The sequence below is a fragment of the Triticum urartu genome, chromosome 3A (genome assembly GCF_056163025.1).
Source record: "Triticum urartu cultivar PI428250 chromosome 3A, HENAU_Tu73, whole genome shotgun sequence".
NCBI lineage: Eukaryota > Viridiplantae > Streptophyta > Magnoliopsida > Poales > Poaceae > Triticum > Triticum urartu.
In genome coordinates this window covers 349,411,099-349,426,515 of record NC_141875.1, presented here as the reverse complement: position 1 = coordinate 349,426,515, position 15,417 = coordinate 349,411,099, and the positions used below count along the sequence as shown (strand labels likewise).

Below are 15,417 nucleotides of genomic sequence, written 5' to 3'. Positions count from 1 at the left end.
ACAACCTATAAAATGCAAAATATATGAACTTTCTATCCCAAGTATGCTATATATGTATGATGTTCCGGTGTTTCGCACACGATGATCCAAGATGATCAATATGGTAGTATGATATGCATTGTGGCGATGATATGGCTATTGCTTACAAGCTCTTTGCTTATCTTTCTCTTTTGCTTAAAAGCTTATTCTTTTTTTTGATATGGCCACTTTGCAAATGCACAAACCAAGATAGCAACTATGTATATGCGGGAACAATCTTGAGACACAAGAGATGGTATGATGATACTAAGATGCGGATACCGAAATGATATGGTATGTATGCAATGGAAGGGATTATCACTAATGTGCACAAGTAACGTTGCCGGCAATACTCAATAGCTAGTCTCGATAGGCAAGTGATGCAAAATGGGCTAGGGGTTAAAAAGAAATGTCAAGAATGAATATACAACGATGGAATATCACGATACCAAGATGATATAGAGGTTACCGTTCTTGGTTTGTCAAGTGTAAGCAAGAACGAATTATGATATGGTCATTGGCGATGTCGCGACTGTGCGATGATGAGTGGCGGTGTTCTTGATGTAGAATCGTTCCTATTTAGCCGAAACACCCTAGGAAACGGAAAAATCGCAAACTCAAAATATCCAAAGGCAAATGTCAAATGGTGGTATAGGAAAGCGATGGTGGTTTCGGAGTTGGAAATGCGTAAGTGGAGTTGAAGTCACCATCCTTAAGTAGCCGAAACACCTTAGGAGACACAAACCACAACACACATAAGCTCAAACAAAATTGGGTTAAGTTGTGGTGACGGAAATGTATGGTGGGTAAGGTTATACAAAAGTTATGGTCGTGGTTGATGAAGAAGTAATCATCCCTCCTAAACACCTTAGGATACTCTAATTACTACTCAAGCAACCACTAATGGTATCGGGACCAAAATGAGTTAGGTTGCGGAAGTCTATGGTGGTATAGTCGATGATGTGGTGAAGGCCTAATAACCCACAAGTATAGGGGATCAATTGTAGCCTCTTTCGATAAGTAAGAGTGTCGAACCCAACGAGGAGCTAAAGGTAGAACAAATATTCCCTCAAGTTCTATCGACCACCGATACAACTCTACGCACGCTTGACGTTCGCTTTACCTAGAACAAGTATGAAACTAGAAGTACTTTGTAGGTGTTTTTGGGTAAGCTTGCAAGAAAGTAAAGAACACGGAAATAAAAGCTAGGGGATGTTTAGATAAAGACACAACTAAATTAGTTTTAGTAGAGAGCTTTTGTCAACAAGAAAGTTATTTGTCCCTAGGCAATCGATAACTAGACCGGTAATCATTATTGCAATTTTATTTGAGGGAGAGGCATAAGCGAACATACTTTCTCTACTTGGATCATATGCACTTATGTTTGGAACTCTAGCAAGCATCTGCAACTACTAAAGATTCATTAAGGTAAAACCCAACCATAGCATTAAAGCATCAGGTCCCCTTTATCCCATACGCAAACAACCTACTTACTCGGGTCTGTGCTTCTGTCACTCACGCCACCCACCTTAAGCAAATCATAAGCATATTGCAAACCCTACAGCGGGAATCCCTCACGCTTGCACGACACAGAGAGCACCATAGGACAGCACCAATAATAAAACATACAACTCAAACCAAACTTGATCATCAAATAGCCCGTAGGACAAAACAGATCTACTCAAACATCATAAGATAGCCATACATCATTGGGAAATAATATATAGCGTTGAGCACCATGTTTAAGTAGAGATTACAGCGGGTAAGAGAGAGGTTACACCACTCCATAGAGTGGGGAAGAGTTGGTGATGATGGCGGTGAAGTTGTTGGTGAAGATGACGGTGATGATGATGGCCCCGGCAGCGCTCCGGCGCCACCGGAAGCAAGGGGGAGAGGGGCCCCCTTCTTCTTCTTCTTCCTTGACCTCCTCCCTAGATGGGAGAAGGGTTTCCCCTCTGGTCCTTGGCCTCCATGGCATGGGAGGGGCGAGAGCCCCTCCGAGATTGGATCTGTCTCTCTCTGGTTCTGCATTCTGTTCTTGCTCTGTTTCACCGTTTCGTGTATATATGGAGATCCGTAACTCCGACTGGCCTGAAACCTTCGCCATGATTTTTTTCCGAATATTAGCTTTCTTGCGGCAAAAGAAGAGCGTCAACCGCCTTACGGTGGGCTCACGAGGGTAGGGGGCGCGCCCTAAGGGGGGCGCCCCCCTGCCTCGTGACCACCTCGGGCACTGGTTCGCGTTGATTTTCCTTCCGAATTTTCCATATTTTCCAAAAATAAGCTCCGTCCGTTTTTATCCCATTTGGACTCCATTTGATGTGGATATTCTGTGAAACCAAAAACATGCAACAGACAGGAACTGGCACTGGGCACTGGATCAATATGTTAGTCCCAAAAATAATATAAAAAGTTGCCAAAAAGTACATGAAAGTTGAATAATATTGGCATGGAACAATCAAAAATTATAGATACAACGGAGACGTATCAGCATCCCCAAGCTTAATTCCTACTCGTCCTCGAGTAGGTAAATGATAAGAAAGATAATTTTTGATGTGGAATGCTACCTAGCATAATCTTGATCATATGTCTAATCATGGCATGAATATTAAGACACGAGTGATTCAAAGCAATAATCTATCCTTTAACATAAATACAATAATATTTCAAGCGTACTAACCAAGCAATTATGTCTTATTGAAATAACATAGCCAAAGAAAGCTCATCCCTACAAAATCATATAGTCTGGCTATGCTCCATCTTCACCACACAAAGCATTCACATCATGCACAACCCCGATGACAAGCCAAGCAATTGTTTCATACTTTTGGCGTTCTCAAACCTTTTCAACTTTCATGCAATACATGAGTGTGAGCCATGGACATAGCACTATAGGTGGAATAGAATATGATGATAGGGGTTATGTGGAGAAGACAAAAAGGGAGAAAGTCTCACATCAACTAGGCGTATCAACGGGCTATGGAGATGCCCATTAATAGATATCAATGTGAGGAGTAGGGATTGCCATGCAACGGATGCACTAGAGCTATAAGTATATGAAAGCTCAAACTGAAACTAAGTGGGTGTGCATCCAACTTGCTTGATCATGAAGACCTAGGGCATTTGAGGAAGCCCATCATTGGAATATACAAGCCAAGTTCTATAATGAAAATTCCCACTAGTATATGAAAGTGATAACTCAAGAGACTCTCTATATGAAGAACATGGTGCTACTTTGAAGCACAAGTGTGGTAAAAGGATAGTAACATTGCCCCTTCTCTCTTTTTCTCTCATTTTTTTATTTTCTTTTTTTCTTTTTTTGTTGGGCTTCTTTGGCCTCTTTTTTTTATTTGGGCTTCTTTGGCCTCTTTTTATTTTTTTTGTAAAGTCCAGAGTCTCATCCCAACTTGTGGGGGAATCATAGTCTCCATCATCCTTTCCTCACTGGGGCAATGCTCTAATAATGATGATCATCACACTTTTATTTACTTACAACTCAATATTACAACTCGATATCTAGAACAAAGATATGACTCTATATGAATGCCGCCGGCGGTGTACCGGGATGTGCAATGATCTAGCGTAGCAATGACATCAAAAAACGGACAAGCCATGAAAACATCATGCTAGCTATCTTACGATCATGCAAAGCAATATGACAATAAATGCTCAAGTCATGTATATGATGATGATGAAAGTTGCATGGCAATATACTCGGAATGGCTATGGAAATGCCATGATAGGTAGGTATGGTGGCTTTTTTGAGGAAGATATAATGAGGTTTATGTGTGACATAGCGTATCATATCACGGGGTTTGGATGCACCGGCGAAGTTTGCACCAACTCTCGAGGTGAGAAAGGGCAATGCACGGTACCGAAGAGGCTAGCAATGATGGAAGGGTGAGAGTGCGTATAATCCATGGAATCAACATTAGTCATAAAGAACTCACATACTTATTGCAAAAATCTATTAGTCATCGAAACAAAGTACTACGCGCATGCTCCTAGGGGGATAGATTGGTAGGAAAAGACCATCGCTCGTCCCCGACCGCCATTCATAAGGAAGACAATCAATAAACACCTCATGCTCCGACTTCGTTACGTAACGGTTCACCATACATGCATGCTACGGGACTTGCAAACCTTAACACAAGTATTCCTCAATTTCACAATTACTCAACTAGCACGACTCTAATATCACCGCCTTTATATCGCAAAACTATTGCAAGGAATCAAACATATCATATTCAGCAATCTACAAGTTTATGTAGGATTTTATGACTAACCATGTGAATGACCAGTTCCTGTCATCTCTCTAAATAGATATAAGTGAAGCAAGAGAGTTTAATTCTTTCTAAAAAGATTTGCCCATGCTCTAACAAATATAAGTGAAGCAAAAGAGCATTATACAAATGGCGGTTGTCTAAGTGAAGAGAAACAGGCAATCCAAACTTCAAATGATATAAGTGAAGCACATGAAGCATTCTATAAAGCCATACTCAAAAGATATAAGTGAAGTACAAAGAGCATTCTATAAATAAACCAAGGACCATCTCATACCAGAATGGTTCATAAAAGAAAAATAAAAACCTAAATGCAAAAGACGCTCCAAGATTGCACATATCGCATGAACGAAACGAATCCTGAAAACATATCGATATTTGTTGAAGAAAGAGGGGATGCCTCCCCAGCATCCCCAAGCTTAGACGCTTGAGTCTCCTTGAATATTTACTTGGGGTGCCTCGGGCATCCCCAAGCTTGAGCTCTTGCCGCTCTTCCTTCTTCTCACATCGAAACCTTCACAATCATCGAACACTTCATCCACACAAAACTTCAACAGAAAACTTGGTAAGATCCGTTAGTATAATAAAGCAAATCACTACTCTAAGTACTGTTGAAAACCAATTCATATTTTGTTTTTGCATTGTGTCTACTGTAATATAACTTTTTCATGGCTTAATCCACTGATATAAATTGATAGTTTCATCAGAACAAGCATACTATGCATCAAAAACAGAATCTGTCTAAAACAGAACAGTCTGTAGTAATCTGAACATTCGACATTCACCATACTTCTGGTACTTAAAAAATTCTGCCAAAATTAGTAAAAATAAACAATTTGTATAGAAAAACAGTGCAAAAAGAATCAGAACCATTTGACGTTCCAGCTAAAAATGTAAAATCGCGCACTACAGCCAAAGTTTCTGTCCTGCACCGTACAAACCATCAAGCAAATGTAAACATCCTAAAGGCAAACCTTGGCACATTATTTTTATAATACAATGGAATTGTACAAGGGGATAATTATTTTTATTGAAAAGTTTCTGTAATCAAGATTCACAAAGTTTTCGTGAGCATGAACAAAGTTCAAGGCTAGCTCCCACTTCAACAATGCTTGTCTTTCTCACTTGCGCTTTCCTTTTTGAAAAAGTTTTGGGTTCCCCTCTTTATTTTTGTTGTTTTTAAACTATATAAAAGCACTCAATATAAATAAATGACTCTCTAAAACTTCTGGGTTGTCTCCCTGGCAGCGCTTTCTTTAAAGCCATTAAGCTAGGCATGTAGTGCTCAAGTAGTGAATCCACCCGGATCCCAAGGTATATCAAAGCCAATTTTAATTAGCAATGATTTGTAATTTAGTAGTGAGCACAAAGTAGCATATATCATGTAATGACGAAGTCTAACTCTCTTCCTATGCATCAGCATGTCATAAAAGAACAGTTCATGCACACATAGTAAAGGCCAATGCATAGTATAAACAGTTTCTTGCAATTTTATCATATTGGAAACATAGAGAGGTGGAGATATAGTTCCTCTCTCATAATAATTGCAAGTAGGAGCAGCAAGCACATTCATATTATATCTATCAAAATCATCATGTGCAACGGTAAAAGGCAACCCATCAACGTAATCCTTAATAAGTGCAAACTTCTCCGATATAGTGTAGTTGGGAGAATTCAAAAAGATAATAGGACTATCATGCGTGGGTGCAATAGCAACAACTTCATGTTTAACATAAGGAACTATAGCAAGTTCATCTCCATAAGCATAATTCATATTGGCATCTTGGCCACAAGCATAGCAAGCATCATCAAAAAGGGATATTTCAAGAGAATCAAAGGGATCATAACAGTCACCATAGCAATCATCCTTCGGTAAGCACGAAGGGGAATTAAACAATGTATGAGTTAAAGAGTTACTCTCATTAGAAGGTGGGCACGGGTGATCAATCCGCTCTTCCTCCTTTTGTTCTTCGCTCTCCTCATCATCTTTTTCATCCAATGAGCTCACAGTTTCATCAATTTCTTCTTCCATAGATTCCTGCAAAATATTAGTCTCTTCTTGGACACGGAGACTTTCTTAATAAGTGAATTAATTTCATAATTGTATTCATAATTCTCATAGCAATATTTGAGGATAGCTAAATTTTCATATCTATAACAAGCATCATCAATATCATCAAACTCTTTAAACATAGATTCAATTTCATAAGCACCCATAAAAGCAACAAATTCTTCTATTTGTTCCACATCATAGTAATCATATATACCTCTAGCATAAGAAGCCAAGGTTTCATTATCATTAAATTTGCATGAAAAGGGGAGGTGTGGAGAATTCATCCTAGAGCAACAAGTATAATCATATTCCGAGCATAGTTGTCTAGCATACCACTTCAACATATAAATTTGATCCCATAATAGTTTCCCTTTTTGTGTCAAGCGATAATCCCTAAAGTATTCACGTTGATCCAACGTTACTCCCATTACATAATTAAATGGGGTTTTCTCAGGATTATTAAAGTAGTACATAATGTCTTTCATATAACCAGCATCGAGGGTTTTAGGAGGTTCCCCATCTCCATGAGCAGAAATACACCTAATTTTTTGGTATTTCGTGTTCCATATCCATAACTAAAGATAGAGAACAACTAAGAACAGCAAATAAAAATTACATAGTGATAAATAAAACAAGCACACACGAGAATATTCACCCCACGCTATTGCTCCCCGGCAATGGCGCCAGAAAAAGGTCTTGATAACCCACAAGTGTAGGGGATCAATTGTAGCCTCTTTCGATAAGTAAGAGTGTCGAACCCAACGAGGAGCTAAAGGTAGAACAAATATTCCCTCAAGTTCTATCGACCACTGATACAACTCTACGCACGCTTGACGTTCGCTTTACCTAGAACAAGTATGAAACTAGAAGTACTTTGTAGGTGTTTTTGGGTAAGCTTGCAAGAAAGTAAAGAACACGAAAATAAAAGCTAGGGGTTGTTTAGATAAAGACACAACTAAATTAGTTTTAGTAGAGAGCTTTTGTCAACAAGAAAGTTATTTGTCCCTAGGCAATCGATAACTAGACCGGTAATCATTATTGCAATTTTATTTGAGGGAGAGGCATAAGCTAACATACTTTCTCTACTTGGATCATATGCACTTATGATTGGAACTCTAGCAAGCATCCGCAACTACTAAAGATTCATTAAGGTAAAACCCAACCATAGCATTAAAGCATCAAGTCCCCTTTATCCCATACGCAAACAACCTACTTACTCGGGTATGTGCTTCTGTCACTCACGCCACCCACCAAAAGCAAATCATAAGCATATTGCAAACCCTACAGCGGGAATCCCTCACGCTTGCGCGACACGGAGAGCACCATAGGACAGCACCAATAATAAAACATACAACTCAAACCAAACTTGATCATCAAATAGCCCGTAGGACAAAACAGATCTGCTCAAACATCATAAGATAGCCATACATCATTGGGAAATAATATATAGTGTTGAGCACCATGTTTAAGTAGATATTACAGCGGGTAAGAGAGAGGTTACACCGCTGCATAGAGGGGGGAAGAGTTGGTGATGATGGCGGTGAAGTTGTTGGTGAAGATGACGGTGATGATGATGGCCCCGGCAGCGCTCCGGCGCCACTGGAAGCAAGGGGGAGAGGGCCCCCTTCTTCTTCTTCTTCCTTGACCTCCTCCCTAGATGGGAGAAGGGTTTCCCCTCTGGTCCTTGGCCTCCATGGCATGGGAGGGGCGAGAGCCCCTCCGAGATTGGATTTGTCTCTCTGTCTCTCTCTGGCTCTACGTTTTGTTCTTGCTCTGTTTCACTGTTTTGTGTATATATGGAGATCCGTAACTCCGATTGGCCTGAAACCTTCGCCGTGATTTTTTTTCTGAATATTAGCTTTCTTGCGGCAAAAGAAGAGCGTCAACCGCCTTACGGTGGGCTCACGAGGGTAGGGGGCGCGCCCTAAGGGGGGGCGCCACCCTGCCTCGTGACCACCTCGGACACTGGTTCGCGTTGATTTTCCTTCTGAATTTTCCATATTTTCCAAAAATAAGCTCTGTCCGTTTTTATCCCGTTTGGATTCCGTTTGATATGGATATTTTGTGAAACCAAAAACATGCAACAGACAGGAACTGGCACTGGGCACTGGATCAATATGTTAGTCCCAAAAATAATATAAAAAGTTGCCAAAAAGTATATGAAAGTTGAATAATATTGGCATGGAACAATAAAAAATTATAGATACGACGGAGATGTATCAAGGCCCTAGGCAAAGATGCCAAAGTTCCAAAATTTTGATGGAGGAAAATGATGTTGGAAGTATTTTGTGGGATGGGGGATGTCAATAGCTTCAAAACGAGATAAAGAATGTCAAAATCGAACTCTGGATGAATTAGTTATGGTCGAAACGGTCAATCAACCATGGTGAAACTGGGCCGGGCAGTTGTAACGCTCCTGGAGCGTCCTGGGGTTCTAGTTTTTGGGGAGCGGTTGTACCTCCTTGGGGGCCGGTTGTACCGCTTTTGTCAGGAAAAAATTCAGATCTGGATATAGGATGGACTTGGGGCGGACCAAACTCGGAATTTTGGTGCCAAATCGGAGGGGAAAGAAAATTTGGGATGGAATTCATGGTGGGGATGTGACGCCCCGAGACCGATGCGCCAGGTGTCTTCCAGTTATTCGCTGTTGTTGCCTTGTCATTAGTTTGCGTGTTGCATTTTTTGCCATGTCATCATTCGCATTGCGTCATCATGTTTTCAAACTTGCATCCGTCCCGGTCTCCTTGTTCTCTCCATTGTCCGTTCTGAGCCCAGACACACTTGCACGTGCCCACGGCACGTCTGAAAATAGTATTTTATAAGTGGCCGGGAAATGTTCTCCGAATGGGTTGAAAGTTGGCGTGCGGTCTTATTTTAGTGTAGGTAGACCGCCTGTCAAATTTCATCGCGTTCGGAGTTCGTTTGATGCCCCAACGTATAACTATAGCGGCACCGCTGCCGGTCTAACGTCGGACGTTTTCGGTCTCCGAAAACTGCTGTCGGGTCTCTCTCTCTTCTCTCCTCTCAGCCCGAGGCCTTCTGCACAGCCCACAAGTTCCAACTGACCCCTCCTCGCGCGCGCGTCCGTAAGCTGTCCCAGACCCGACCCGGGCAGTCGTCACCGTTGGATCCGGAACATCCCCAAACATCTATGAAATATCATCGTTTCTTATTTGGACTTCCTAGTCTATTTTTCTCGATCGCCCGATTCTGATCGGAGGAACGAGTTAGCCCCTAACCTAATTTCATATGGTATAAATATCAGGCAAACCCTAGCCTATCCTATCCCATCCACCAAATCCCCGCAGCCGCCACCGCTCCTCATTTTCAGTTCCACCCCAACCAGCAGACTCCACCTCCTCCTCCAGATCCAGCCAGTTAAGTCTCCTCTGGTCCATCGGATCTGTGATCCAACGGATCCCGTGCGCCTCCCGCAACCCGCTGCTCCACTCCTCGCCATAGCCTCCTTTATCTGGTACGGGAGAGGAGCTCCCGATCGAGTCCCTCGTCACCGGCCGACCTCGCCGGAGACCATCCCTGCCAGGCCGACCCCGTGCCCTCTTCCTTGTTCCTCCTTCCTCCATTTTCCCTCCCGTGGCTTCCTCTACCTCTCATCCATCCTCTCTCTTCTCTGTACAGGTGCTCCCCACGCCATGGAAGCCACCGCACGCCTCTGCCTCGACCACTCGCGTCGCCCTGCTGTCAAGCGCCGCCCCCGTCCAGATCCGTCGGGCCCTGCCGTCCTCGACCTTCCCTGCAGTCCACCTCGCCTCGCCGTCCCCTGCGCTTCAAGTCCCTCCCACCGGAGCCCCAAGTACAATGCGGCCTCGCCCTGCCTTGCAGCGAGCCCCTGCTCGCGTTGACCACCCGCAGCTCGTCTTGAGGACCAGCGCCAAGTCGCCCGCGCGAGGCCTCCTCCTCTGCTCCCATCACAGCCCAGCTCCGTCGCCTCCCCTTGCTCCAGCTCCGCTGCTGCCTGCGTCCTCTGCTTCTTCCAGGATGATGCCTCGCTCAACGCCGTTGACCGCGCTCGTCCCTGCCTCGAACCAGTGGGATCGGTAGGGGCACGACCCATCCAGCGCCCGAGTGGGCCGGCCTGCCAGCGCCCAGGCCCACTTCCCCCGGCCTAGCTCTCCACCGCTTGGGCCTTGGCCCCTCCCCTGCTTCCGTTGGACCGGCCCAGCCTCCCCTCCAGCCACGCGTGGCCTGAGAGCCCATTGTGAGCAGCTCCCATCCGGCCCAGTTTTTTTTTCTTTGCACTACGGTTTTTCCTTTTTTTCCAGAAAACTGCCAGTTCTCAGTTTAGTCCCTAGTCTTCATGCATATTATAACTCATGAACTATCCATCATATGTAAAAACTCCAAATATGAAAAATGTTTAGAATTTTGTCTAGTTTCACAATATGCAACTTTCATGCATGTTTAAAATGTTTAAAATGCTATTTGGTTAAATCTGCTCCTATGCCATGCTAAAATGCTTTAATTCATAACTAATTAACCGTAACTCGGTTTTTAATAAACTTTATATGTAAATGGGGTAGAAAAATGCCTAGTTTAACATGGTGGCCTTACTTTGCATGTTTAACACCTCTAAAATATGGTTTAGGGCAGAACAGTACCAAATCTAAAATATGCACATGAGGATTTTCCAGGCTTGTTGTTTGCTGTTCCAGCCTCATTTAAACTTGCCTAGATAGGTAGTTTTCATATGCTTCATCTCTTGCCATGTTTAACAACATTTAATATTGTTGGGTAGATAACCAAGAGAGAACTAAATAAGTCATGTGGTGTTTCGTCAATATGCAACTCGTTGCATATGGAGCTCCACTTAATTTGTAGGTTTGCTTGTGCACTTTGCCATATTGCCATGCCTCATTAAACTGGACATGCATCATACTTGGTTGTGCATCATGCCATGTTTATGCGGTGGTAGTTTACTATGTTGTTTGCTTCTTTCCGGTGTTGCTTCTTCGGGTTAGTTCCAATAACGTCGCGTTTGTGAGGATTCATTCGACTTCGTCCGTTTGTCTTCTTCATGGACTCATTCTTCTTCCTTACGGGATCTCAGGCAAGATGATCATACCCTAGAAATCACTTCTATCTTTGCTTGCTAGTTGCTCGCTCTATTGCTATGCCGCGATACCTACCACTTGCTTTATCATGCCTCCCATATTGCCATGTCAAGCCTCTAACCCACCTTTTCCTAGCAAACCGTTGTTTGGCTATGTTACCGCTTTTGCTCAACCCCTCTTATAGCGTTGTTAGTTGCAGGTGAAGATTGGAGTTTGTTCCATGTTGGAACATGGATATGTTGGGATATCACAATATCTCTTATTTTAATTAATGCATCTATATAGTTGGTAAAGGGTGGAAGGCTCGGCCTTATGACTGGTGTTTTGTTCCACTCTTGCCGCCCTAGTTTCCGTCATACCGATGTTATGTTCCTTGATTTTGCGTTCCTTAAACGGTTGGGTGTTATGGGGACCCCTTGACAGTTCGCTTTGAATAAAACTCCTCCAGCAAGGCCCAACCTTGGTTTTACCATTTGCCTCACCACCACCTACTTTTCCCTTGGGAGTCGCGCTCCCGAGGGTCATCTTTATTTTAACCCCCCCCCCCGGGCCAGTGCTTCTCTAAGTGTTGGTCCAACCTGAGCGATGTCTGGTGCCCCCTGGGCAACCAGGGTCGATGCCAACCCGACGTCTTGCTCATCCGGTGTGCCCTAAGAACGAGATATGTGCAGCTCCTATCGGGATTTGTCGGCACATTCGGGCGGCTTTGCTGGTCTTGTTTTACCATTGTTGAAATGTCTTGTAACCGGGATTCTGAGTTTGATCGGGTCTTCCTGGGAGAAGGAATATCCTTCATTGATCGTGAGAGCTTGTGATGGGCTAAGTTGGGACACCCCTGCAGGGTTTTGAACTTTTGAAAGCCGTGCCCGCGGTTATGGGCAGATGGGAATTTGTTAATGTCCGGTTGTAGAGAACTCAAAACTTAACTTAATTAAAATGCATCAACCGCGTGTGTAGCCGTGATGGTCTCTTTCCGGTGGAGTCCGGGAAGTGAACACGGTTTTGGTGTTATGTTTGAACGTAAGTAGTTTCAGGATCACTTCTTGATCACTTCTAGCTTCACGACCGTTGCTTTGCTTCTCTTCTCGCTCTTATTTGCGTATGTTAGCCACCATATATGCTTAGTGATTGTTGCAGCTCCACCTCACTACCCCTTTCCTACCCATAAGCTTAAATAGTCTTGATCTCGCGGGTGTGAGATTGCTGAGTCCCCATGACTCACAGATTAATTCCAAAACCAGTTGCAGGTGCCATTGATACCAGTGCAGGTGACGCAACCGAGCTCAAGGAGGAGCTCGATGAAGATCGTGTTCGTTGTGTTGTTTCGTTTCCTTTCGCTCAGTAGTGGAGCCCAGTTGGGGCGATCGGGGATCTTTTGCATTAGGGGTTGTGTTTCTTTATTTGGTTCCGTAGTCGGACCTTGATTGTATTATGGATGATGTAATGCTATATTTATGTATTGTGTGAAGTGGCGATTGTAAGCCAACTCTTTATTCCTTTCTTATTCAGTACTTGGGATGTGTAAAGATTACCCCTCTTGCGACATGCCTACTATGCGGTTATGCCTCTAAGTCGTGCTCCGACACGTGGGAGATATAGCCGCATCGTGGGTGTTACAGGGGAGGTGGGGGAAAGCTAGATCCACTCAAAACACAATGAATCCATGGATCAAAATCAACAAAATCTCATGAAACCAACAAATCACAAAAAAATTGGGGCTATTTTTGGTGGGGACTTTCGAAATTGGGCAAGAACACACAAAATTAGGCTAGAAAATGGTAGGGGAGACTCCAAATTCGTGATCAACATGGCTCATGATACCAAGATGATGTAGGGTGGAAACCCTAAGGCTGATCTTTCATGATTTGGAGGAGATCCTGCGAAGAACACAAAAAACATGAGAGAGAAAACGTGAGGGGAAACGAGAGGAAACACTCAAATCAACGTGAAACGGTCACACATGTGCTATAACCATGAACACAAAGGGAGATACATGATCCAAAGTCAACAGAGGACGATACAAACGGTAGCTAGTTCATCTCCATGAGGAGGCCTTGAATCCGCGAGGGATCTTCCCATGAGGGGTCTTGTATCCAAGCGTGGATCTTCTCTGTAGAGGTCGCGGTCTCTCGATGGAGTAGAACCACATGGATGAGCAAAGCTCTATCTCTAAAATGAGCTAAACCTATTCTAACCCTAATTCAGAGCTAGGGGACGAGTACTTATGGTAGAAGGGGTAAGTTGGGGTTAAATGGGTTGTTGCCCTATCACTGCGCGTAGGCAGACCAGTTGTACCGGTTACATGAGCGGTTGTACCGCTGGGAGCTCAGGTACCATTTTTCTGGAGGTGTTCGCGAAGGTATGGACCGGTTGTACATGTATTGCTCTAATTGCAGGGGTAACCGGGGCAGTACCAATCTTGTGTCGCTCGATCACAGAAGCTGGAGCAGTAGTTGGGCGGTAGTCGAGCGGTTGTACCGGTGGACCGGTAGTTGGGAGTTTGTACCGGTCGACCGGTAATTGGGCGGTGGTTGGGCGGTTGTACCTCTATCTTTGCACTAGGAAAATCCCTCTCCACGGTCTTGGTGTCCATCTTGCACCATTCCTTCTCCTTGTTGGTTCCTTGGTACCTAAGCACACAAAGTGTCTTCATTTGAGGTACTAGCCATGTCTCATGTGGGTAAGGGAAGTTTAACAAGGAGAGAGTTCACCTTATGTCCAATGGGACATGCTCGAGCTCTCATCGTAGGTGGACTTGGGGCTTGGGGAGTAGTTTAAGTTTACATGGGGATGACCATAGGATGCTCCGCATCACCTTCCCTACCTATGTGAGTTTAATGATAATGAAATCATATCTTCTTGCCAAGGGTGTTTATAGTTACTATGATATCGAACAAATTGAAGAATTTCTTGCATTTAAGGGTGCTTATGAAGTTGCTTCTTATATTGAAAAGTATGATGTTACTCTCTACAAATCTGAAAATTTTGACATACTTAAATATTTCTATGAATACTATGCTCATAATGTCTATGTTAAAGAATTTATTGAGAGAATGACCGCTGCTTTGGAAGAAAATAATCATATGCTTGAATCTATAGATAATTATGATTCTATTGATTTGATTGAAATATCCCAACTTAATGGTTGTGATGCTTGCTATTCTTATGGCCATGATGCCAATATTAATCATGCTTATGGAGATAAATTTTCTATAGTTCCTTATGTTAACCATGAAATCATTGCTATTGCACCCATACTTGTTAGTTCCTTGAATCGAAAGCATGATTACAATGATGTTATTATAAGTTATATAAATGTCAATTGTGCTAATAATATGCAAAACCCTAAGGTTGGGGATGCTAATTTTGTATGTCTACTACTTATTGCAATGATCATGATTGGGGTGATAATGTTCCTTATGATCTTGAAAATTTATTTAAGCCTCGTGATGATGTTGGGGAACGCAGTAATTTCAAAATTTTCCTACACACACGCAAGATCATGGTGATGCATAGTAACGAGAGGGGAGAGTGTTGTCCACGTACCCTCGTAGACCGTAAGCGGAAGTGTTATGACAACACGGTTGATGTAGTCGTATGTCTTCACGATCGACTGATCCTAGTACTGAAAGTACGGCACCTCTGCGATCTGCACACGTTTAGCTCGGTGACGTCCCACGAACTCAAGATCCAGCAGAGTGTTGAGGGAGAGATTCGTCAGCACGACGTCGTGACGATGGTGATGATGATGCTACCGGAACAGGGCTTCGCCTAAGCACCGCTACGATATGACCGAGGTGGATTATGGTGAAGGGGGCACCGCACACGGCTGGAAAAAATCAACTTGTGTGTTCTAGGGTGCCCCCTACCCCCGTATATAAAGGATAAAGGGGGGAGGGCGGGCGGCCCTAATGGCACGCCAAGGGAGTAGGAATCCTCCTCCTAGTAGGAGTAGGATTCCTCCTTTCCTAGTCCTACTAGGAGGAGAAGG

General features: G+C 43.4%; 1 long non-coding RNA gene across 1 annotated transcript; it reads left to right on the top strand.

The window, feature by feature from the left end:
• The first annotated feature begins 9,644 nt into the window (after positions 1-9,644).
• Positions 9,645-12,917, top strand: LOC147979673 (uncharacterized). The gene is made up of 3 exons (XR_015618911.1): positions 9,645-10,573; positions 11,334-11,422; positions 12,668-12,917. It is a non-coding gene; the product is annotated as an uncharacterized LOC147979673 (long non-coding RNA).
• Positions 12,918-15,417: the final 2,500 nt, after the last annotated feature.